The following is a 25432-nucleotide window of genomic DNA, read 5'->3' on the forward strand; positions in this document are numbered from 1 at the left end:
GCCTTCTTATCCTGGCTACATTGAGGGACTGTTTGTATGTTTTTGAAGAGAGTATCATCTGTCTGGCAAACTGTATCTTCAATTATTTACTACTGGAAGCTATAGAAACTAATGTTAAACCAGTTTATTAACTCCAGGTTAACAGAAATGTGACAGAAATAACAGCTTCCTTAGTCGTTGTTGTTCCTACTGTATAGTTAAAGCAGGAAATAGGCATAGTGCTGCTGCTACACAATCACACCAAAAGGATGGAACTGTTCACAGTGATTACTAAATAATTTGTGTGGTTTTACTTTTACTGCATGTCAGCTGCTTGCCTGTTTTTGCACAGCTGTGTGTCAGCTTTCATTTTCACTCTTAGGCAAATAGAAAGGTTTTTTGCTGTTTTTATCCATGTGTGATCCTCATAAAATGGTTCCTTCAATGGGTTTTTATGTAAATTCTTCATTAAATCCACAGGAAGCATGTTACCCTCCCTTCTCCCCCAGCTAGTTCAGCTCTTCCCAGTTCTTTTAATCAATTGAATGCTGTCAGTGTGATTGACACTATAGAAACACTCTTCATGTCAGGACAACTTAATTGAGAAGTGCTGACCAGTTAGTTCAATTTAACAGCAATGGGAGTTATCCCATCTAATGTTCATTACAATGCCTTCCATTATAACGCCTTCCATTATAACTTTCTTTACAATTACTGATGACTGACTTGGGTTGCTCAGCCTAAAATATTCCATATACTACTTCTTGTTGAGCGTGTGTTTCTAGCCAGATTTGCAAAGGGACGAAAAAGAAAAGCAATGTTTGGCATGGAGTTCCTGGATAAAAGTATTGTAATTATGTCATTGGGTTGGTTCGTGATCTATATTCAAGAGACAAGTAGCTACATTAGGTTTAGTTATAGCAAAGAATTTGTCTTGTAAGTTTTTATTATGTTCTGTTAATATATGTATTTTCAATGGACTGTATGTTACTTTTGTATTTAATTTAAGCAGGAATCTTCTGGATCTCCTCTTTTGGTCACGGATACACTGGTACTGGACTGCATGTACAGTGTGGGTTGTGGAAGAAAAGGAGAAATATTCCAAGTAGTACAGTGTTGCGGTCAAAATGTATGAATAAGAATTCAAAGAACAAAGATGCCATATCCCATCTTTATAATGCAGGTATGAGTTGCAGTATCAAACTTCAAAGTAAAGTGAAGACAAAAAATAGTAACAAGATGTCAGTGTAAATACTGAAAGTTAGAATAGTGATTAGCATGGAGAGAAGTAGAGGTGTGATTAATAGTAGAATATTAGATATGGGAAAGATAAAGTGGAAACTGCCTAAAACCCCCACACAACAAGTTCAAATGTTGCCAGAACTGATGTAGAAGTAAGGTAGATGAGGAAATGTCACATTGTAATTAACATAAATGAAGAAATTGGGAGCACATGGTGCAGCAGATAGTAGTGTTGGCCACAAAACAGAGATTATGGTCTGTCACCATTTAACATTTTAAATATTCATATCTTACATATTAAGTTAAAAATACACTACATATTTTATACCAGTCCACTTTTGCATTCCATAGCTTGTAACTGAGAAATTGCAGAGGAAATCATTGCTGAATCAGTAAACAAGAAAAGTGTACCTGGTTGAAGCTCATACATTTTCCCGCCTGCAGAATCACTGTTTGTTAGCACTTCAATGCCATTTTGTAAATTATTCGACTGTCAGTTTTGAAAGTTTATAAATATTTTTGTATCTGAACTTACCCTCTGCATTTTGTAGTTGTGATTTGCTGGAGAAAACAAAACCCCCATAGCCATACATACCACTCTGTTCTGAAAGGATGGTTGACAGCTCCTATGAAATGAAGTCAAAACAAGGTCTGAAGGCGGCATCATAACCTTCTTGACATTCTGAAGCTAATTTAAATGTCTAGTATTTGCCGCATAAAGGGATTGAGTGGGGGTTGAGAAAAAAGGTTAGGTCTCTTACAGTTCAGGAACAGAACTCTACAATTCAATTTCATGAGGATGCTGTAAGTCACTCTTAATATAGCTTAACTTTCTGTGATAAGCTATTGTACCTTTGCTAGAGGAAAATAAGAAATAAATGATCCATTTGCTCATATGAAAGATGATATTTGGAAGAATTTTTCTGCTTAGGTATCTAGTGTGTTACAATCTTGTTCCTTAATTTTGAAATATTGATCTAAAGCAACTTAAAATCTACTGGCCGGGGTTTTTTTTGTTGTTGTTAAATTAAGTGCAGTCTTTTAAGTTCACTTCTAAGCTGAGATTCTTCTTAACTAGAGGTGTTTTATCTTTCAAAATGCAGTTGACATTCAACTTCTGGAATAAAATATTTAAATTATATTGTATTTTAAAGAGAGCACTTGAAGGATTTTTATTTTTATTTTTAAATCCTGTGATAAGAAGATTTTTTGTCACTTTTTACTGCAAATTGAGACAAGTTCAGAATTTCAAAAATTTGGTTATTAAAACCTCAGTTTTGCAGACTGGATCAATTGTATCACTAGTTATGAAATACTCCAGAATATGTTTTCCAAACTTTGTTAAAATGAAGATTCATTAATTCAAACACAGATTAATTTTTCTGGGTTTTACCTTTTAAAACATTTGTTAACTAAAATCATATTATTACTTTGTATTTTTATAATTGTAATTCCTTGCACTTCAATATAAAAACTATTATTCTGTTACCACTAAGCTATTAATTCTGTTACTGATCTATTCCTATTACATGCGCTAACTAATATAGGCTCTACCTAAGAGAATCTGCAAAGGGGTTTGTCTCTCACCTAAATTTAGTTGTCTGCATAGGTACTTCAAGAAGAGTTCAGGAGCATGACTCAGACAATCAGTTTAGGTGTCTGCTTTACTCTGAGGTAAGCCAGAGCTCATCTTAAAACAGTAATTCCTCCCATTTACTGTGAAATGAATCTAGAGGACTAACTTTAAGGTGGATACTTTCTGATTTTGATGTCTAAACGCAGATGAATATTACCATTTAAGTCTGAGACCACATTTGACATGAATACTTTTGCTAAAATTCAGAGCACTCTCTTGAATCTGGAAATTGTGACAAAACTTGTCCATTTGTATTCTCTATCTGTAGCCCCTAAAAAGTATTAATTCAGTCAATTTCAATCCATTTTGACAGGCAAAAGGTTCTAGGGTCCTGCAAATTTTGAGAGTATTGTCAGCTTAGTAGAAGAGTCTCAGTTAGTGCCCATCCTTAACGAAAATGTAAGAAAAAAGTCATTAAAGATTTTTTTCTTTTGAGCAGTAACCAGATGTCAAAATTAGATTATGTGTAACTGTAGACTAGCCATAACACACGCTGTTTCCTGCCCATAGTGTGGTGGGCATAAGGGAAGAAAAAGATGTTATTGCATGGAGCCTGAGTTTGGGGAATAAAAGGCACACATTCGTTTGAAACTATAGTCATTAATTCCACTACTCACAGAAAGCTTATTTATGTTATATAAGAAGAAAAGCCCCTAGTTTATGTAAGGAAAGTGCTTTTGCTGATATATGTTATTTTCATTGGATAATTACTAGAAACTCCACAGTCAGTAGAAACCCTTTTGCTGATACAGGGTTGACCTAGATGGGTGTTTCTGTAGTGGTATATCCATTTCTTGGATAGGCTGAGGTTAAAAAACCCTTTATTCAGATTTCAAATAATTAGTGTCCTTCTACATATCTTTTATCGGATATTTTTGTCTTGCCTGCATATCCTATTTTTGCATGGTATTACTTTGATGTGGCTTACGTGTTTTAATAGACTGCGGCAGCAGTTTTAAATCTTAAATGCTTTTTCAGAAGAAAATGAAAATATTGTTCAAAATAATAATGATAATGAAATTTTCAATATTACAGTTTTGTATACTCACAATATTTCAAGCTGGTAGGCTCCCTGGGTGTGCACATATACATATATGCATACATATATGCAGACACACATGCATATGTATATCTATATAAGTATATATACACAGTCATATACAAGGTGTGGGTATTTTTTGTCTTGGCTGCTGTCTTGCTTCATGACAGTAAATGATGTCTTCATCTGCTTTTATACATAGATTTTCAGGCAAGGTGGTATGCAAGGTGGTATTCTGGCAAGGAAAACACACTTTGTTCCCTTGTGGCTGAATTCTAGAAGTGCACTGCATTCATTTCATTGTGGTGATGCATCAGATAAGACCTCATTTAAATTCTACACATTTTTTTAGCATCTTTTATTAATTTCTGATGTGAGATGAACCCAAATGTTTAACTATTGCAGATTTCCTTTGTCATGCCAATATTCAGTATTCGGGTTATTTCAAAATCTTTAATTGTCCCTGGAATGTTTGATTTTTCTTCTTTGCCAACACCTGTACCTAAATAAGCTTTTAAAAAATACTGTATTTATCTTTTGATCTTGGTTGTATCTTTTCTTATGCCAAAGTTTGCTTTTTAAAAAATGCCTGTAGTTCTACTGTCTTGCATTGTTTCACTCCTTCCTGGAATGCAATCCCTGATTTTTAGAAGAGGTTACTGAATCATGTATACATAAAGTACCATGATGTAGAGCTTCCCTTTCCTTGCTCCGCAACCATATGCTGACAAATCTCAGGTCAAATAGTCATCTAGTATTTGTGTGCTGTTGTTGAACCTCATTGTTGTCTTATGTTTGCCCAGTAAGACAATTGCTGTATGTTTGCTCAGTTAGACACTGTGTGACTGTGTGTTACGTGTTAAAAAGTGTTCAGTGGGCCATAGTGACAAAATGTTCAGTAAAAATGGAACATAGAAATTGGTACTTAGCTGCACTATGGATGTATACAGTAAAATTCATCACTGTGAATTTTACTCAGTACTCAAAAAATATGATCTGAGTGTAGGGACTAAGTCATATCTGACTACTTAGATAATAAAGATGCACTGAAATAAATCTGTGAAAAAACTCTTTTGAGATTTCTTTTAAATTATTATTGTAAGTATAGTAGAAAAAGTAATAATGTACTTTCTGTGTAATCTCATCTCTTTTAGCTTCTTTCCTGGTCATTAAGTTATAGTATGAGGAGTTTTTCCTAGTATAGCTAGGTGGATCAAATTTTTCATATGATTTCATCCTAAAATATCAAAGAAAAAATGTATTTGAGAAGAGAATTATGGATTTCTTCCTTAGTCAAGAACTAAAATTCACATCTTTACTTTATCAGATTGGAGAAATATACTAACTGGAATTCTGGATACCTACAGTCATAATATAAGAACCTTAGGAGCAGAGTAGCATTATTTAGTTTTTCTAAAAGCACTAAGCACTAAGTACTAATATATATGATTTAAAACTCATTTAAATTCTCTATTATATTGTTCTTCTATGTATATTGTCTTATTGTTTTCTGTTAAATGCATGTATATATGTTTTGGTGTTTGTTGTTAAACGACCTTCATGAATATATGTTTATAGATATCTGGAACACTGTATCCAGTTCTGTACCCCTTAAAGCAAGATAGATTCTGATAAACTGGAGCAGGTTCAGTGGAGGGTCACCAAGACGTTTGGAGGTTTGAGCGCTGGCTCAAAAAAAGATGAAACCATTCTCTTCTTGGTGGCATTCAGTGAATGGACAAGAAGCAACAGACATAAACTGAAATACAAGAAAATCCATTTAAACTCAAGAAAACACTTTGTCTCTAAGGGTGATCAAACAGTGGAACAGGTTGCTCAGAGATGTGGTGAAGTCTCCATCCTTGGAGATATTCAAACTGTGACCGGGCAGCCTGCAGTTGTGGGCAGCCTGCTCTGGCTGACACTGGTTTGAGCAGTGGGTTGCACTAGAAAATTTACAGAGGTGCTTTCTAACCTCAAATATTTTGTGACTCTCCAGCTGTGATGAGCAGAGGAAGTGGCAGTTGTCATGTGTACAGTGCAGCCAAGTCTTTTTTCATGCTGAGACTAGTATGATTCCACCCTCCATCCAGAGAGAAGCTGAGGGTAGTATTCCACCCAAGAACAAGTCCAGGCTGAGCTGAAAGAGCAGTGGTTGTGTTTCTGGAACGCCAAAGTAACAACTGAATGTTCAAAACTCGGCTGCCTCATTTCCATGGATCTGTGTGGCTCAAATATTTTTAAAAGCTGACCTTACGTATCAGCCAAAGATGACCTTTATCATGATCCTCACTTCCCTAATCTAATTATCCTTTTTTCTCTGGGAGTGTTGGAAATAGAGCATACAATGTTCTATATTCCTCTCTCTGAAAAATTAACTTTGGGAGGAGATGAGTCATTTCTTCTTTTCTTTCATCTGCTAGCACCAGCACCCCTTTCTATTTCTTTCATCCTTCAGGTTTGCCCTCTGTCTCTTATCCTGCATGAAAAACCCCACCTACCTCATTCAGTTATTTTCTAATCCCTGCTTCCTGCCTCCACCCCTATTTTGCCACGGACCTCATTAGCGAACTCAGTCTCCGTTGACTTTTCCCATCCACTCTGAAAACTGCTGTTATCATTCTTTCCTAGTGCAAAAAATGACTGATACTATTCCTGTGCTGGGAAATACTCTAAATCATGGATTTCCTCAGCAAAACTCTTGGAAATATATTCCACCTCCTTACCTCCCACACTAGCACATTCTAATAGCAGTTGTTCTTGTGATTAGTAAGTAAAAGTTTTAGGAAGAAATAATCTCAGCCTGGACACACTGATAAAACTGTACTTTGCTCATATAAGTAAACCATGTTGTATGTTTAAAAAGTCGTGGTCCCTGTCTTGCTACTGCAGCTGTTATTATTGATGCTTTCCAGCAAGTCTTGTATTAATTTTCTTGCCACTTTTTTTTTTTTTTTTTTTTAATGAGACTCACTTTCTCCTAGTCTATCTGACAAAAGCTATACTCTTGGCATTGTCTTAAAAAGCTATGTGTTGCTTTAGGATATTCTTATAGTAGGTGGTGTCTTACATTTTTAAACAATCACTACTTTTAAAATGAAAACTTAAAATTGTCCCTGAATGGGGCAGGTCAGATATTGGGGTTACAATTTGTGTAAGCATATTATTTGAAGAATAAAACACCCCAGTCCAGTTTCAGAGGTCAGCTATAGAATCTTGTACTAAACCAGTGCCATTGTCAGTGCTTGCATCCCAAACATACTTCTCCCAAATCTGCTCACCTGCACTTAATCCTGGAGGTTTGTCAACTTTGGTGCTTAGAAGCAACCTCCTAAGTATGACCAGAACTACCTGGTTTCTAGCAGCAGGCAGCTAGATCGCGCAAAGGTACTATGCCGGCACTAGTTCAGATGTAAACTGTTTGGCTCTTGTAAATGTTCTTAGAGGACACCTACTAGATCAGCTGCAGTTCAAGTCTGGACCCGCTTCTTTTGTCAGTGTCACAGCATTTGAATCATTCATCAGAATATAAGAAGACAAAAGTCAGCTGTGTTTCCTCCTGATGGAATACATAACTCATCTGCCGTATGTTCTTAAGATATTCTGAGAAGGGCTGTTTTCAGTTCCTAGCTGCACTCTCCAAGTATAGTTACATATTCATTTAAGGCATGAGAGAAAGTGAGCAAACTTGGTTGTATAGTTTGGTTATTAGGGCAGTTGCCTGTGAGGGATGTATAGCTTGCTGAAGTAAGACAAGTTATACAAGTTATATAAAAATACATAAATTGTACATTAGGACAGTGGACTTTCAACGTTAAAGTAGGTGGACTGCAGTTCTGCTTTATGCACCACCTCTGGTAGTGGTGGAATTTTTTTCTATTTCTCATTGTCACAGACACAATTATTCCAGTTCTCAGTGGTTCACAATTTACCACTTAGTGTCAACCATTACAGTCAGTCTTTGCAAATCTAGTCTCAATTACTTGTTTTGATCAGACTTGATTTTCTTCTAGATGTCAGAAAACAGAATATTACTGTTCTCCTTCAGTAATATTTTAAAGTATATGTTGATTTCAAAGTTAAAGTAGATATGATATCCTTTCCTTTTTTTTTTTTTTCTTCTTTTTTCTTTCTCCACTCCCCACCAAGTCTCAGTATCAAACCTATTCTGTATTGATAGTTTTGAGCAGTAGTGTGAGAGCTCTTTATGACTGGGTAGGAGGGAATTCAGCTGTTCTTGCTTAATTACAGTTTCATTTTTGATCATTTCAGTTTCCAGTGCTCGTCCTGCTGTCCTACACACACCAACTTATTGGGATGCTTAATAAATTACAGGCTTTCTAGGACCCATATAGCTGACTGGCAGTAAAGAATATTTTATCAATTCCTGACCTGAATGTTTTCTCTATAAGTCTTTCTTCCACTAGAAAAAGAAGGAAAGGTATTTAAAATGAATGAAATGCACTAGAGAGATGCTTCTTTGAAGTACAGGAAAAATAGGAACAAAAAGGACAATTTTACAGCTGTCTCTTTCCACATAGAGATTCATACCCATCATACCCGGGACCTGGAAATTGAGTTCTCATGTTCTGATTGGATAAAAAATGATTGAAACCTGGTCTAATTATTAAAATATTGAGACTTAGTCTAATTATTAAACTAATAATGTTTCTAATAAGTTTTGGCTTTTCTTTTGAAAGTGCTGAGAGTTTTTATATTTCTGAATGTTTTTAATGAAGAAAAAATAAAATTATTTGTTGTGAAGAGGCTGGTAACTTATTGGTGCACAAAAGAAAGTGTTTCTTAGTTTTTCTCAAAATTTGTTTCTCATGCTTATTCTTTTAAAAAGATACAACCAAATGCTTCCAGGTGTATTATTTAATAAAAACATGCCGCTTAAATTTTGTCTGCTGAGCAGACACAGGAGCTCGTGGATTCTTTACAGTGAAAGGGTGGCTGTCCATTTAAAAAGAATGTACTTAATTATTTACAAAAGAGAAAAATTACAATAAACTGCTTCATGCAAATTGTTAAAATAATCTCATTAGGACAAATTTGATAGACATGGAAGGAAATAAGAGGGAAATTACAGAAATGAAGATGTATATCTAAATGTATTGCATTTCAAAACATTTCAATTTACATGCAAATTGAATATTGAATTAAAAAGCTTTAAGAAAATTAAAGCATGAGCTATTTTGTAAATTTAAAAGAATATGCAAAAATCTGAACACATTTTGTATGTTACTCTGCTATTCCCTTTGGCATATATGTTGTGATCTTTACTACCACTCTGTTATTAAAGAAGTATAAAAGAGTTTAAATTTAATTTCAGGAGGACCTATACTGCAGTACGTCACAATATTATTGCAAGACAGTTATTAGCATTAATCATTATGTATATATTCTCCTTGATTTATTAAGCAGAAAGATGAAAGGACAAAAATTCACTTGAGGAATATGGTCAAATAAAATAAAATCTATTTTGGAGAAAAAAAACCCAAACAACAAGCTGCATAAATATTAATTGCATTTAGTTTTAAGTGTGTCTGCAAATTACAGTAGATAAATTACACTGCCACTGGAAATTACATAATGAGAGCTGTTATGCAAGGGAATGCCTGTATTAGGAGTGATATTGCACTCTGCCTGCTTTTATCTGTCTATCATTAAAATGTATGTCTATTGGCCAAGCCATTGTTCATGACAAACTGTCTTATCTTTGGATGAAGTAGTAATTTGTTATCACAAAATGCAGGTCCTCTGATGCACTCTGTTAAGTCTATTGGAAATTCTTGCTTACAAGTACTGGAAAATAATTGAGCATGAAAATTAATAATCCTTTCCAGAGAAAGAAAATACTGTTTAACATTTCTCCACAAAGATGCTTATTTGTTTATAGGTTTATGTAAGATAGTCCTATTAATATCAAGAGGAGACATGCATATGAAGAGAAAAAACAAACTTGCAGTTGATTGGCAAGATTACGTTATGGGATTTTATTATGAGAATTTTAGGTTCATTGGACTAGCAGACCACCCAAATGTATGAATTAATTTACCATGTATTAACGTGTGTTTCCTCTTTTGTAGAAACAGTATGGCTATCCTAATATGGTCATCATGTTTTATACAAATGTCCAAACAACTAACTCCCATTTAGGTGTTCATCTTTTGTATATTGGCTTTAATTAGCTTTGGATTGCTCCTTTACTGTCTGTATTACAACTGTAATAAGAAGAAATGTATTTGTGATGTTAAGTAAAGGGAAGAAGCAAACAGAAAAAAACCCACATAGTGTTTATGAAGATGAGAACCATTTCCAAATGTGTAGTCAACACCGATGTTACAACAAAACACAGCAGAATTCCAAGAAAACAGAGCTAGGTTGTTTCTGATTTTTTCATTGGATGTTTGAAGGTTGCCAACCGATGTGTACTGGCTGGCAGCTTGTTTAGAGGAGTGTATGGTATGTCTTGCCTAGCAGCCTCCATAGAAGTCCCTGGGTCTCATTTTGCAGAATCCTGGTAACTTGGATAGATCAATGAAATAGCAGGAGAGTGCTCTAACAAAGTGTTAGGGAAAGCGAATTCCAAAGGAAAAGGAGTGAAAGTCCTGAGGTTTGCTGTAGTAAATGTGAATTAAGGAACTGGTGAGGAAGTTAAGGAACTCATAAGGAAGATCCCAAGAAAAAATGGCCATGGAGATATGAAAAATAAATGCTACTGAAGACTACATGTGGCATTATCACTTCAATACTTCTATGCAGTTTCTACATTTGGTACTATATTTTCCTTAACATGAAACCAGAAAATAGTGGTTGTTTATTAAAATATTCCATACCTGGGTATGTACTATGAAGTCCTCATGAAAAGCTTTGCACTTTTAACTGGAATTCTGACACAAACAACCTATTTTTCTCAGTAGCTAACAAAACTAGCTGTTAACATTGCTGGAATACAAATGAATAGCAAATAAAATACTTGTGTACTGAAAATATGCAATGAAGATGGAGAAACTATAAGCCAGAAGTACAGGTTGGATATTACTTTAGACACTTGAAGGAAAAGTTGTCTAATTTTTAAGTATGTGGAGGGAGATACATACTTTCAAATTCCATTAACTAATTTCTAATACTCTTCACTCTTGAAATTCCCTAAATGTCGGTCAACCTTTTTTATGTGTTAGTGCTTGTAATGATAGCTTATGTTTGTATTTCAGATCTTTAAGAGTAGTGACTACTTAGTAATTACCGTAATATCTTATTGTCCATGTTTATCCTTGTTTGTGGAGTAAGGAAGCTATTTTGACATCCCAAGCAAGAAAAGCTCTGGCTTATAGTTACAGCTGCTTGTCTTAACTTGGACTTATTTTCTGTGTTATTAAATCAGACTTTCCTGCACAAAATAGTAGCAGTACAAAATAAGTGGATTCGTTCATTGTCATGGCAAGATAATGAATGCATTGCATCTTTCTGTAACATGCCAGCAGTAGTAGTGTAGAATACACCATGACATATGATACTTTCTAGCTACTTGTGTGGGTAGCATTATTTAAAAACTAACTTAATACCTTTCAATAAAATACATAAAAAATGACCTTAGTTCTTCTAGCTTGAAACTTATTTGGAGGCTTTCTATTAGGAAGATTTTTTGTGAGTGTCATTGGACTCTAAAATCTACTTCTTATGACTCTTAAAGCTAAGAAATTCAGTAGAAGTTAAACAAGCCATTACCTTAGTGGAACTAGTCCAAGGTTGTCTCTATCCAGACCCACCCATTTCTTCACTGTATGGAGAAAACCCATGTAGAACCACAGGACTTATGTTCCTGCCTCTCAGATCATTCTGTCTCGGAAATAATATACTATAAGCAATGGCAACTAAAGACGCAAGTCCCTCCTGTATTTCAAGTATACAGGACAAGCCTGCCTCCTCTGTTATGTCAGAGGCTGTAATTCTTGATAAATAACAGAAAATATGCCGTATTTTTCAATAGGAATTATGTTTTGTTATTTTTATGTATTTATGAAAATGAATTCAGAAAAATACCAAGGGCAGAATAGATTGTGAACCCTTTAGGGAACATTTTTTGTTTGTATTTTTATGCTTCACTATGCAGCTACAAAACCTAAATGCTATTAAAATATAGGAAGATGATAATGATAGTTTTTAATACTTTCATTGGTATCTAGACATTCTAAAATGTATAATCTTGCACTAAGGATAAAACAAAAGTAAGCAGCAAAGCAAAATGGTAAATGTTGCTGCATAAATCTATATATCACGAGTGTCTGTACGTATAAATAGATAAAGTGTATAAATGTGTAAAAGGATCATCAGCAATTCTTAGCAAGAGAAGTTATTAAGTTCTGTAGGGAGAAACAACAGGAAGAAATACATAGCTCTTCTCTGGAAACCTGTTAGTGTGAATCCATCCATAACAGGGTAGTGCAGATTAAATATCTTTGAATACAAACAAAATTTTCCTTCTTCAAAAATAAACTATATTTGACAGAATTAATTGATAATAGAATTGAAATTTTGAAGATTACGTTTTTGAATAACAACAGTGAGAAGAACAAATTCTTAGAGTCACAGAATCATCAAATAGTTTGGGTTAGAAGGAACCTTTAAAGGTCCTCTAGTCCAACCTCCCCTGCAATGACCAGGGATATCGTTGCTCAGAGCCCTGTCCAACCTCACCTTGAATGTTTCCAGGGATGGGGCTACCTTTTCCAGCATTTCACCACCCTCATTGTAAAAAAATTTCTTCCTGATCTTGAGTCTAAATCTTCCCTCTTTTTGTTTAAAACCATTACCCCCTGTCCTATGGCAACCAGGCCCTGCTGAAAAGGTTGTCCCCAGCTCTCCTGTAGGCCCCCTTTAGGTACTGAAAGGCTACAATAAGGTCTCCCTGGAGCCTCCTCTTCTCCAGGCTGAACAACCCCAACTCTCTAAGCTTGTCTTCATAGGAGAGGTGTTTCAGCCTTCTGATAATTTTTGTGGCCCTCCTCTGGACCAACTCCAACAGGTTCATGTCTTTCCTGTGCTGAGGGCTCCAGAGCTGGACACAGTACTCCAAGTGGGGTCTCGCCAAAGTGGAGTAGAGGGGCAGAATCACCTCCCTCGACCCATTGGCCCTGCTTCTTTCGATGCAGCCCAGGGTATGATTGGCTTTCTGGGCTGCGAGTGCACATTGTCAGTTCATGTCAAGCTTTTAATCCACCAGCAATCCCAAGCCTTTCTTGGCAGGGCTACTCTGAAACCCTTGTATTGATACCAGGGGTTGCCCTGACCCGTGTGCAGGACCTTGTACTTAACCTTGTTGAACCTCATAAGGTTCACATGGGACCACTTCTCAAGCCTGTCCAGGTACCTCTGGATGGCATCCTATCCCTTACACCTGTTGTCCACAAATTTGCTGAGGGTGCACTCGATCCCACTGTCTGTGTCACTGATGAAGATATTGAACAGTACTGGTCCCAGTAAGGACACCTGAGGGACACCGCTTGTCACCTATCTCGATCTGGACATTGAGCTGTTGACCACCACCCTCTGGATGCAACCATCCAACCAATTCCTCACCCACTGAACAGTCCACCCATCAAATACATACCTCTCCAATTTAGAGAGAAGGATGTTGTGGGAGACCATGTCAAAGGCCTTACTGCAGTCCAGATAGACGACATCCATAGATCTTCCCTTGTCCACTGATGTAGTTGCTCCATCATAGAAAGCCACTAAGTTGGTCAGGCAGGACTTGCCCTTGGGAAACCATGCTGGCTGTCTCAAATCACCTCCCTGTCCTCCATGTGCCTTAGCATAGCTTCTAGGAGGACCTGTTCCATGATCTTCCCAGGCACAGAGGTGAGGCTGGCAGTTACCAGGGTCCTCCTTTCTACTCTCTTTAAAAATGGGTACAATGTTTCCCTTTTTCCATTCAGGAGGGACTTCACCTGACTGGCATGACTTTTCAAATACCGTGGGGGGTGGCTTGACAACTACATCAGCCAGTTCCCTCAGGACTGTGGGATGCATCTTGTCAGGTCCCATAGACTTCAGAATATTCAGGTTCCTCAGGTGGTCACGAACCTGATCTTCTCTTACAGTGGGAGGGACTTTGTTCCCTGTGTCCCTGCATTGCAGTTCATCCACTCAAGAAGTGTGGGGAGTGTAATTTTGATTACAGATTCTGTTTTATATTAAAGGAACCAAGAAGTTGCATATAATTTTGTAAGGAGGCTTTAATCCTTGTATCAATCAATATGTGACAAGGTGTACATATGCCTTAAAAATTACATCTCTCTTGTTCGTTCACACTCATTTGATATTTATTTTCTTCTGGGTCATGCCTAGGAACAGGCATCACATCAGCATTTTGGAAGGAGGTTCGGCTCTGCATGAAACAAGTGTTATCATCTGCTTTTCTTAATTAGAAATGGTTAAATTATAGGGTTTTTTGTTTGTGTGACAATATATTAAAAAAAAAAATTAGAATTCTCTAAAATGTCAAGTGAACTATAGAGTCTGTTTGATATTTTTTTTGTAAAATCAGGCATTCTATGTTTAAGTTCTCCTTTAGAGAATTTCCCATCAATCACCACTCACAAGTACTAGTGCTCCACCTTTAGATCATACAACCTTTACTATATTTATTTATTAGAAATGTAGTGAGTATGCTTCAAGCTCTTCTGTCCACTACTTTTTAGCTGAAAAAAATATAAACTCTCAGTCGCTGGATCTCAAAGACCTAATCAAAGGGCAGTTTAACTTTCAATCTAAAAGTGCTTGGACAAAGACTGCTTGATTCCCAGTTCTTTGTGTATCAGAGATTTAATTTTCTTTGTTCTTCACAAGGAATATAAAGTTATATCAACTTATGGTGAATCAATTTTGTCTTTACTTCTTTCCCATGTTCCAAAGGTTTCTTATTTAGTTAGTCATCTTCTGTTTTTTTTTTTTCTTATTTTTCTTAACTACATTCATTTTATCAAGCTCCAACTATTACTTCAATATTCTTTCTATTTCTTTCCAGAGCAGTTGATGTTGCACTGTATGATCCCAGCAAATAGATGGGGATAGAGTGGATCCCATCATACTCCCTGACCCATGATTACTGAGACAAGTGAATGGTCTGTGGTAGAAAGGGCACTTCAGATTCTGCTGCCTACACTTACGGTGCATGTTGGTACCTTTGAAGAAGAACCCCATATCCAATATATCTACCTAGTAGAAGACATACGATGTCTCTGCAGTTGGATATACTGGCAGATTATGTTACTGGAGAGACATACTGTACCCCAGGGTAGCACAGATTCCAGAATTTCTCCTTCTGGTGTGTTTCTTCTCATTGCATTATCTTTTCCATTTTCTCCTAGTAAAGTGTACAAAGAATGCCAAAATTCTGTGCACCTCAGTTACAGGGAATAGGGAGCCTTGCCTAGCACTGTGTCATGGAGGTCTCCACTTCTAAGACAAAGGATAATTAATTTGCAATTATCCTGTCAGGATTTTGAAAGAAGAAGAAAGTCATTACTGCACAACAATGATATTTCAAAGGCAGCAGGTTCTTCTGTGGGTGGGCCTATCTATTAAGCAGTGTACATCACTAAAATGGGTCCACAAATCAACCTGAGTCACATAATTTCATTCTAGAGCAGTCCATTACTCCTAAAGGTTAAAAAAGGTACTGTTCAGTGAAACAAATACTGTTTTAATGCCATGATGATAAAATCAAAATTTTCTGTTTTCGTACGTTACTTGAAGATGATTACAAGTTATCTTTGACAGATCTGTTGTATGTCATAATTACAAAGATAAAGATTCCAGCAATATTTGACTGCTGTGAAGCTGTTACCAGGAGACAGTTGTAAAATCCTACTTCCCTTCTCTCTCCTGGTGACTGTCTGCCTTAGGTCTTAAGTCTCAACTTCTCCCTCATTACATCTGCCCTTAGTTTCAGTGTCTGTCACTGCTTTATTCCTTCTCCCCTGCGGTGCCGCTTCCCTTATATAAAGTAGGATCTGAGGATCTGTCCCATTCTTATTACTGCTTTTCTTCTCTATATCTCACATCATACTGTTCCAGATGAGTGTCTCATCTGTCTTAGATTTACCAGGCTCTCAAGAAAGTTTTATCAATATTTAAAGAAGACTAACCTGCACTGCCTTCACAACTGTCAGGATTCAGTTAAGATAAATAAATAAAACCAGATTTCCATGAAAAAAAGACTTCAATAAAATGAGAATTATTGAACTCTTCATGCTAAAACAACAACGGGGCTGCTCTTTTTCTCTTGTTAAATCTTCTTTTCTGGCCTGTTAACATTCCAATTAAATACATTCAAAAGCACTGCAGAAATACTTTCAAGAGCACTGCAATTACTTTTGACCTAAGTCTGACTCCTTGGCAGCAGTCAAATATTTGACTAAGTCAAATGAATGAAAGGAATGTTTTTTCCTTTTTCAGGAAGGCATCGTGAAGTTTAAAACAAAAATATGAAGCTTGACATTTCCAGTAGTTCCATGGCATAACAAGGAAAAAGACTACATTTCTCTATTTCTGTGACAATTGTTTGTTTCGCAGTATAGTATTTCCAGGTTTTGTTGTGGTTTGGGGGTTTTTTTTGTTTGTTTTTGTTTTTTTTTTCTTTTCTAATTGATACTCTGCTAATGCGTCTTTTCAGTTTGTCTTTTTTCCAAACCATCTGCATCCTTTTAATGTTTCTGTTCCTTGGAAAATATTTACCTAGGTAAATGATGGACCATACTCTTTCTTATTCTTAGATGTTTTATTGAAACTGTCTTGTCTGTTTATTCTTCTATGCTTATTGGTAGGATCCTTGTAGATGCTTCTTTTTCATGGTTTATGGCTGGTCTAGCTGCTCTGAGTTCATGGTCATATCACTATGTTGTGATCTAAATAGCTAGTCCTGTACAGAAGATTAGGTCACATCTGCCAGTGCTTTAGTCTCTCAACTGTTCCATGACAGAAGGTGCATTACTTCCTAAGAGTGTTATGTTTCATTATTTTCAGGTTTTCATAATGTTTCATTATTTTTCAGGTTTTTCAGCTAGCTGAATGTTGAATTCATTTCTCAATGTGACGTTTTTGATTGTTGGGACTTCTGTTGGGGTTTCTGTATCTTATCATTGTTTCTCCAACCTTGCCAAGAAATGGTCATGTGATTACCCTTTCCAGATTGAACAGTTAATGGGGTTTAGTAAAAACATAGAAAAACAGGGCTGTAAAAACACATAAATAACTCCAGAAATGTGAAGTATTTTCCATTGCTGAAACATTTAAGGTCAAGACCAAGATGGGTCACACATATAAAAGAAATGCAAAAGAGTTGTTTTCTCTTTATTATTGGGCTTGGAATGATCCGGATGATGTTCTGTTTCTGGTTCATGCAGAAAAGTCAAACACAAATGATAACCATAATTCTCCTGACCTTAAAAAAACCTCTGAATTTCCTCACAGATCTTCTTAGCTTCATCCTGACTGGCTATGTCAGACTTTTCTCAACTTTCAGTATAGGATATGGACTTTTTATGATATATTGTAGTTAATTTTCTGACTATATATGTGAAAATACCAGTTCATGGGCAAGTGTCATGCCTTGTCTTGGACACCTACTTTGTATTTACTAAGCCTCTGCACTGTCCTTTCTTACTGTTGTAGTAAGATGTATAAATGGTGTGAATACTCATGGAACATTTTAGTATACATTCAACTTTCCTTGTAGGGACTCCTTTATTGTCACTTTATTACAAAAGTATAAAATCTCAACTCAAGATTTATCTTAGAAATCAGTTTTTAGGACTTCCCTGATGTTGTCAACAATGTTTTTTTCTTAAGAAAGAAATTCCTTGTGGTTTTCTTGTTTTGCCTTTTTAGGTATTCTCTAGTAAGACATTAGTGTTTATTCAATCTGCTGATATTACAGAAATAAGTGTGTCTTTTGAAGCAAGGGCTGAAGACTGTATGCTTACTCTAGCATATGCCCATTATTTGCATAGCAGTATGCTAGAAATTAAAGGTCAAGGAAATTGTCCTGTCACCCTGTTGTGGTTTAACCCCAGTCAGCAATTAAGCCCCAGGCAGCTGCTCTCTCACTCCCCCCTGGTGGGATGGGGGAGAGAATCAGAAAAGTAATATTGAGAAAACTCATGGATTGAGACAAAGACAGTTTAATAGGTAAAGCAAAACCGCATGCACAAGCAAAGTATACCAAGGAATTAATTCACTACTTCCCATTGGCAGGCAGGTGTTCAGCCACCTCCAAGGAAGCAGGGTTCCATCACATGTAACAGTTACTTGGAAAGACAAATGCCGTACCTCCAAATGTCAATCCCCTCCTTCTTCTTCCCCCAGATTTATATACTGAGCATGACATTATATGGCATGGAATAGCCCCTTGATCAGTTGGGGTCAGCTGTCCCCGCTGTGATCCCTTCCATCTTCTTGTGCACCCCCAGCCTACTTGCTCTTGGGGTAGGGTAAGAAGTAGAAAAAGCCTTGACTCTGTGTAGGCACTGCTCAGCAATAACTGAAACATCCCTGTATTATCAGCACTGTTTTCATCACAATTCCAAAACATAGCCCCGTACCAGCTACTGTGAAAAAAATGAACTCTATTCCAGTCAAAACCAGGGCACACCTATTGGCACTATCTGACACTATTTTGAAACGTGGTAAATTCTAATTTATAAATTCAATAGTGATAAAAGATAGTTACCATAAGTATCTCTACTGGTAGATGCCTACACAGTTTTTTTCCCCCCAGACATAACTGTAGAAAATTGAAATTGGTTCGTAATATATCCTGCTGTTAGGCAACGATCAATTTCCTAAAGCATAGATGCCTAGAGTTTTCTAATAGTTACCGTATTTTAAGAGTTTATATATGATCTCCACAAGCTGATTCTTCATGACTGGAAATGAACTGTAATGACCATCCAAAGGTGCAAATGCCACAGAATCCCATGACTGATACCCAGAATGGTTTTGCTGAATCTAAAAATAAGAGTTTGTCCCTGAAACCAGTCGTAATACGTAAGGATTTTTTCTTAACAACTAACTTGCAGGATTTAAAAAAAAGAACTAAAAAAAAATTGAGGGATTGTCTTTCCAGCTCAGTTTAAGTGGATAATAAATTGTCAATGTAAACCAAGCATAAATTATATATTACATTTGCAGATTCAGTTGTTCTTAGCATAAGTTCCACACAATTTAGTCAGATGTTTATGAAGAAAGAAGGCTCATTCCCCCATCCTTTTTCCTATTTCCTGTTAGAGCTTTTTCACAACCGTTTTTATAAATATTCACATCTAAGAAACTGCTGCCAAGCCAAGCTTTATGACCTTTTTCTTCTGTTATCCTTTCCTCTTTGATTTAGCAGGAAACACATTCCCATTCTCCCCTCACCTTCTTTTTTTCTAATAATAAGAAAAAAAAATCCATACACATGAAAGAAGTCTTATCTTCCCAAAGCAAAAGTACTATCTCTAGAAAGAAATTCCTTAGGTTAGTTTCTAATAATATTTATAACTGAAAGTTTGTTTCATAATGCAGTCTCACTTTATAATTTTTCCAAATTCTTTCAGTGTATATTTTTTTTTAATAGAATTTATCCTACAATGTCCCCTATCACATGTCACTGCATCATGGAAATAAATACAACTGCATTCTCCCTAGTACAGTTTTATCACTTTCTTTTTGCTTCTGTTTATCTTGGGAACTACAAAGTGGTTTAGTAGCTGATTCTGCAACTTGAATTTCATAAACAGGCTGCTCTTACTCCACCAAGAATTATCCTGTACAATGCAGAACCAGGTGTAAAATACATTGGCATTCTGTCTACAAAATAAGATGAAAGAGTTTTGTAATAGGAGGTAATGCTCAAAGAGACCTGGAATGCACCTAACTGTCTAGCAACTGAAACAAATTTACTGCTGATGTTGTTGCAAAAAGCAACAAAGTAAAGGAAAGTTTCAGTCCTAATGTAAAAATTCAACTGATGTTTATCACAATCGATCTGATTCAAGCTCCTTTACAGTAGCATAATAGCTTATTTTATTTATTTATTCATTTATTTATTCTTTCCTTGCAAGTCATTTTTCAGGTTTTATTTGTAAATCATAATGATTTATGAGGCCTAATTTTATGAAAAGACTATTTGAAGGTTTCTAATCCAGTTGCTGGGAATCAAATGAATCGCCAATAGAGGGAGCATCACACTAGAACCATACAGATTACACAGAATTTTGGAACAGGTCACTGAGATACTTCTTATGACCCAAAGGAAAGAAAGCAACCACTGGCAAAATAGATATATTTTTGGGTACTATTCATTTTATTCCCAAACTTTAGGTCAAAAGTTATGTGAGGTGTCTGATTAAGATGAAGTTCACTGACAATTTCAGGAATATGTAAAGGAAAGAACACTGGATTAAGAAACAGAAAATTCTTGCACCAGTAATGGTGTGCTTATTTGGGAGGACAGCTAAAAAGCCAACCGCAGATAAGGTTGAAAGAAGGATAAAGGGAGATGTTCACTAACATGGTGATCTTAACCATTTCTATTACTCTAGGATGCTGTTTTTTCACCCCTTACATTATAGTGGATTTACAGGCTGCATTTTTGGAATTTTTCTTCCGGTATACTTTATATTCCAAATAATTTTATCATAGTCTGATAGAATTTGGGGCTTATCTTCTTGTGTTCTCTTCAGTAGTAAATAAAAAGAAAACAAAAATAAAGCATAAGTGTCATAATTTTATCTCAAGGCCATCTGCTACATCATTTCTGTTGAACTCTTTCATACTGTCATTTCACTCAAAGCGGTGTAGCAGATGGTGTGGGAACCATCTCATAAAGTACCTTAGTTTTCTTTTGTTTATAGGTATTCTAAAAAAATCTGTCTATAGATCATTGTTAACTAGCTACTCAGTAGGAAACCAATAAAGGTAGGTGAGTAGAATTAACAATTAAAAATACACATCCTGATGTCTTTACTTATTTTAAACTATAAAGCCTTTCCAAGAAGGTAATCCTCCCTGAAACATTACCCGAGTATGGAATGACTAAAAAGACCATTAAAGTTTCAGAATTTTCTCTAATAAACTGTTGTTGCCTTCACTTTCAGCTTGTACTGTGTAAAATAATTACTTTTTTTAGAAACAAACACCATTCTTTGGTGAAATTGAGTTTTATGTAGGTCTACATGTCTCCTGTTACCTTTGTGTGAAAGGATCTGCAAATGAATTAGGTGCCAGGAGTGGCTGCTGAAGGAAAGAGTTGTAAAAGACAATATGGAATATTGATTGCAAATTCTCCTTGAGCCTTTGTCCTCTGATGTTTTAATTAGAAAGTTATTCTGAAGTGCGCGTGCTACATAGCCCTTGGCACTTAACTGAAATGGCCTAGTTAGGAAACCATGATCAATTAAGAGAGAGGGAGAAAACAAATAAAGATTCAGAGGTTCAAAATTAGTCCCTGCTCTTACCCCCTTTTTTCAGGAGGAGCTCATCTTTCTTAATGCAAGGTGATCTTCAGAAGACAAACCAGCTAGCGTCAGTGGCTGAAGGTGAGTATCATCAATTCTGGAGAATGATTTCTGTAGAGGCAAGACAGAACTGGAAACAACATCATATGTCAATTCTGTTTAGGCAAATCTATGTCAGCTCAAATTTTGAATCAAGGATTTTTATTGCTTATGAAATATAATTGTGCATGCATAATATGCAGGTAAGAGTTACATTAATTATGGTTTAATACTATTGAATTACAAAGAAATACAAAACCAGGGAATAGCAGTTGAACTAAGTGATGGAATTAACTTCTAAACCAAGAAGCAAGTTCGTCTCACTGTTTAGTCTGTTTTACTTAAATGTGGTTAGTAACAGCAATTGGGATACCAGTCAAATAAGTGTGGTAAAGTTAGTTTTTTTCCCAATTAAAAATATTTTTATGACTTTGTTACTATGGAAAGGACTTATAAAATGTTCTAGTATGGAGAAAGTTTTATACATGTTCATGGACAAAAAATCAAAGGCTTGTAGGTAAATTTAAGTTATAAGATTGGACACACTTATAAATTCTATCAACAAGCTTATTTGTATTAGTGTGCTGTAGCCTGAGCATGTAGAAATGTGAGCCTTCAGAAAAAATGTCTATGGGGCATTTTCAGAGCATCAAATCTGAAGTTAATATGTTTGGGAGTTTAAAATGCATTATAATGTGTTTTTAAAGGTATGGTTTGGTTTTTGCTTTATTGTTTTTTGGAGGTATTTTTGAGGAAAAAAAAAGCAGGTAAGAGTGGAATTTTAAAGCTGTCTATTAGACTCCAAGACATGACCTGTAAATATGAAAATAAAGTGGAGAATTAAGAGTGTCTTTGTAGCTTTTGTGTGAGCATAGGTCTCGGATTCAAAACTTTCTGATAACTTAATCCATTTTGACATTGATGATAAACATGCCACCAAAGACATTTGATGGAGAAAAATGCCTCCAAAAACCCATGATGAGGGTATAACACATGAAAGGTAGGACTTCTGTTAAGTGTGTGTTGCTTTGCATTCTTAGATCAAGCAAGCTGAGAAATAAAATATGGGCTTTAGTATCCATAAGATGACAGGTTTCTTTCATCATGTAAACTCAACCTGGATTTTTTCTGTTGACTTCAAGTACAGATAGCATTTTCTCTACTCTTCTCATTTATGATGTAGAGATTGAAAATCCAGGAGGGGTTTTAAGGAAATTGGTCAAGTGAAATCTAAGAGGATGATGAGGTCATAGGGACCAGGAAAGGTGTCAGATTCATTTAAAGGAATCTATACCTGTTGTAGACTTTGACATATCTCTATATTTGTGTCCATGTTTTCCTTTCGGAAAATAATTTGGATCTAGTAAGAAAGTAAATCTGATGGATTTTGCTAGCAAAAAAAATCTTCTCACTTGTCTCAGAGACAGTCATACCTGAAAATTGAGTCAAATACATGAAAATTGCTTAATTGTGCAAAGATTGATTGTCCAGCATTTGCTATTGAGAACACTGGTAATTATCTGCTTAGCAAATTTGTCATTGTAGTTGCAGACAGTTTTTTGTCATAGAGCATGTGACTAAAATACTCCTTCCCCATGTTCCTTTTTTTTTGTCCTGTTGTGGCATTTCTTTCTTTTATTTACCCTTTCTACTTGTAATTCTGCTGTTCATTTGTTTTTGCCATACCGAAATTTAGAGAAAGATGATTAAAACTCTGATTCTTATACAGGCAGAATTCCTATACTCCACAGAGAAGACAGATAGAAACTGCATTTGATGACTAATGATATATCTATATAATCTTGTTATTTTGGAATACATTCCAGCATCCCATTATAGAAAAGGTAATGAAATCAACTGAGTAGAACAGGTTCTGTTACAATAAACAAAAATGCCAGTAGGGAATTTCTCTCTTGTTTTAAGGTCAGATTGTTTAAAGAATTCTGCTGTTCTCACTTTTAAATAACTTCAATAAAAACTAAATTAATTAGAAGTTGGATTCCTGCATGCATTATTACCACCCTCAAGGACTTCAGGAAATCCTTATACATAGGATTTTTAGCATAGTATATAAATGTTGATGCATTTATGCAGAAATGCTGAGCACTGCCTATTTTTTATCACTTCAGAATTTCCTCTTTCTTTTTGTAAATGTGTTACGAAGTGCTATAAAACATTCACTTCAAAGCGATAGAGCTTGCTATGCTAATCAGTCCCGAGTGTTCAGACTGACCAGACTACACTCTTTGAAAACAGAGAATCATAGAATCATAGAATAGTTTAGGTAGGAAAGGACCTTGAAGATCATTGAGTTCCAACCCCCCTGCCATGGGCAGGGACACCGCCCACTAGACCAGGTTGCCCAAGGCCATGTCCAGCCTGGCCTTGAACACCTCCAGGGATGGGGCATCCACAACCTCTCTGGGCAACATGTTCCAGTGCCTTAACACCCTCAAAGTGAAAAGCTTCTTCCTAATGTTTAATCTAAACCTGCCCTCTTCCAGTTTATAGCCATTCCCCCTCATCCTGTCACTACATGCCCTAGTAAAAAGTCCTTCCCCAGCTCTCCTGTAGGCCCCCTTTAGGTACTGGAAGGCCACAATAAGATCTCCCCAGAGCCTTCTCTTCTCCAGACTGAACAGCCCCAACTCTCTCAGCCTCTCCCCATAGGAGAGTGCTCCAGCCCTCAGATCATCCTCGTGGCTCTCTTCTGGACACGCTCCAGCAGGTTCATGTCTTTCTTATGTTGAGGACACCAGAGCTGGATGCAGTACTCCAGGTGCGGTCTCACAAGAGTGGAGTACTCATGCTGAGCTTCTGGTCAATCAGCATGCCCAGGTCCTTCTCCTCAGGGCTGCTCTCCAGCCATTCCCCACCGAGCCTGTATTTGTGCTTGGGATTGCCCCGACCCAGATGTAGGACCTTGCACTTGGCCTTGTTGAACTGCATGAGGTTGGCTCGGGCCCAGCTCTCCTGCCTGTCCAGGTCCCTCTGGATGGCATCCCTCCCCTCCAGCATGTCTACCTCGCCAAACAGCTTGGTATCATCAGCAAACTTGCTGAGGGTGCACTCGATCCCACTGTCCATGTCTGCGACAAAAATGTTGAATAATACAGGTCCCAGTACCAACCCCTGAGGAACGCCACTCGTCACTTCTCTCCACTCGGATATTGAGCCGTTGACCGCAACTCTTTGAGTGCGACCATCCAGCCCGTTCTTTATCCACCTAGTGGTCCATTTGTTGAATCCATGTCTCTTCAATTTAGAGACCAGGATATCCTGTGGGACGGTGTCAAATGCTTTGCACAGAAAATTATTAGTGATCTATGAATATTGTCATAAGTTATATTTAAGAAGAAAAGATACTCAAGGTAGCATATATTCGTGGCTATATTACTTTACAGTTGTAGATAATAAGAAACTGGTTCCCGAAATGCTATTTTAAACCAGTAGATACAGTTTTGGGTATCAAAAAGAAATTGTCCACTGATATGAATTCTGCTTTTCTATGAAGCTTGCATTCTTTTCAATGTATACCTTCATCTCTGGAAAACCTTCTCCTGGGCTTATCCATTGTCTCATCTGACTATACATTGGCCCTCAAACATCCACTGAATAAAACACAGAGAACTTTTCTATAATAATTTTCATTCTTAAAGGTTAAGAGCATGAAGATAGCATCATAATACATTCATTTTGATAAACGTGTTTAAAGGACTTCTTTGATGATGCACACTGTCTCCAATGATGGAATGTGCAGGTGAAACATGATGAAATCCCAAAGTATAGAAAAAGCCTTCTTAAAAACTCCTAGGATGCACCAAATTCCTTATCTCTTAAATTTTGACTAATACCATTTGTATTTTTCAGAACTTAATTGTTAAGCGTATACGTAAAGTACATACCTACCTGTTGCAAACAGGAGATGTTAATTCTGAACTTAGTGAGTCCTACATTGAGTCAATGCATTTCAAGGAAGAAACACAG

This window comes from Charadrius vociferus, unplaced genomic scaffold, assembly GCF_000708025.1.
Source record: "Charadrius vociferus isolate BGI_N301 unplaced genomic scaffold, ASM70802v2 scaffold23, whole genome shotgun sequence".
Classification (NCBI taxonomy): domain Eukaryota; kingdom Metazoa; phylum Chordata; class Aves; order Charadriiformes; family Charadriidae; genus Charadrius; species Charadrius vociferus.